The sequence below is a fragment of the Pundamilia nyererei genome, unplaced genomic scaffold, assembly GCF_000239375.1.
Source record: "Pundamilia nyererei isolate P.nyererei 1_Seehausen unplaced genomic scaffold, PunNye1.0 scaffold00002, whole genome shotgun sequence".
Lineage (NCBI taxonomy): Eukaryota > Metazoa > Chordata > Actinopteri > Cichliformes > Cichlidae > Pundamilia > Pundamilia nyererei.
The window spans coordinates 1,139,426-1,141,450 of record NW_005187403.1 but is presented as its reverse complement, the minus strand read 5'-3'; positions in this window follow the sequence as shown (position 1 = coordinate 1,141,450).

Below are 2,025 nucleotides of genomic sequence, written 5' to 3'. Positions count from 1 at the left end.
TTTACCAGATAGAACATGAATTTGTTAAAAACATGGCATTATAGTGACAGTTAGGGTTAAAGCAATACTACGTGCCACATGTATTTAGAGTAAAATCAGTGCGTATCAAATGCCAGTTATTTTTAATGCATCTACTATGACTTTTGTTTAAACTTTAAACCCTTTTTTCTGCTTTCACTGACTTACTTTCACCACGAGTGTTACTACATACAACACATTGGACCAAGATACAGTAAGTGTGTGGGATATTTCAGTGCAGAGCAGTGTAATCCCAGGTGTTGAGGACATTGATGTTTTACTTCTTTTGTTTGTTTGTTTTTCAGTGTAATAATAAAGCTCAGCAGAGTGCAATGGACCTTTCAAAAACAGGCTGTGCTTTTATTGAGTTTTTAAGTATGCATGCGTAAACAAATGCTAGCAATCGCCTTCCCTGGCATTGGAATTAATTATCTGCTAATTAATCAGACCTCAAACGAAACTGGAAGGAGACTTGTACTTGATTTTTATTCCAATTTTGATGAGGGCTGAAGTCTGAGTGGTCAAGCTCACGTTTATGTTGTTGATTAAACGAAAACAAGTCTTTGTTTTTGATTGACGACATGCAATATTTTCAATAAATAGTATTTATTTACAGTTTGCATTGTTTTTTATTTTGTTTGTGAAATGAAAGATCATTAGTGAAACGGCTGCAGAAATTCTGGTCATTTATATGTGTTTGTGTTTATAACACAATCAGAGTTTAAAATATAATGCACTGTTACACATGCAACTTATTGTTAATGCAGTTGTTTTTTGGAACACTTCGGGCCCCTTATTACCAACTGACTATCTTTTAAACATCACAGCCTAGCTGAGTATTGTTACTAACAATATTCATTTCTTTATGCCCACAGTGTACTGATCTTTACATTATACTGCCGGTGCCACGTCACAAAGTTCAAATCATCTCAAACAGTTTAAGACAAGCTGCAGAACACAGGTCATTCTTAAATGTCCTCCATACAATGTACAAAAGACTTTCATGATAATACACCAAGCTTTATTTATTTATTCATCAAAGGCTTATCCAGTCCAAAAAAAACAATAAGAGCTCAAATAAAATAAAATAAAAAAAACACTGCTGGGTGAAATTTTAGCTGTACAAACTGACACAATTACAATCAATAAGAAAACTCTCTTGTCTCTCCAACAGGGTACTAAAGAACACGTTATTGTTCACACACTGTTTACATTCATTTAAAGCCAGAGCATGCAATACTTAAATGATAAACGATTAGGCGTTGAATGAGGGAATTCCATCAGCTTAAATAGCAAGTAGCTCAGATCATTTCCAACAGGTAGGTTTGTCATCGCCAGGTGTGCTGACAGCAGAAGCAGGAAACGGAGCAAGGACCCACCTCTGCAACAGAAGGTGTGGTTAACCACACACACACACACACACACAGGGGAAGCTGGAAGGAAAATGAAGAGGAGGCAGGGACAGAGTGAGCAGCACAGAGACTGCAGGACCACGACAGTATCCCCCTCTTAACTGGAGCATTTTTTTTTACCAAGAAGCTGGGAGCTAGAGTCTGATGATGGTCAGCAAGGTCCTTTGTCCTGAGGAGGGTGGTCCAAGGGGCCTTCCAGATGCATGGACAGCGACAGAACTCTCACCTTCGAGAGAACAGAGGAGGTTGATTGCCCAGTTCATTTAGTCTGCCTGTTAGTCTACAGATGGAAGCCAAATAATAGACTAACCTGGACCGTGATGCAGACAGACAGAAAGCTCTCGAGGTTGGTGAGTATTCGGGAGTCCGTGCCAAACAGCATGAAGTTAGTAATTCAATTTAAACTTATCAAAATAAATAAATAAAGTGAGCGCTTGGACCAAAATCAACATGATGAAACAAACTAATAATGGCAGAAAGATGCAGCTGATGTGCACTCCTATCCACCAGAGGGCGGTGGATGTGGTACAACCAGTCTGTGCTGGCCTAGGTAACGCCCTTCTTCCCTTCTTCGCGGCTCTTGTGGCTCACTGAC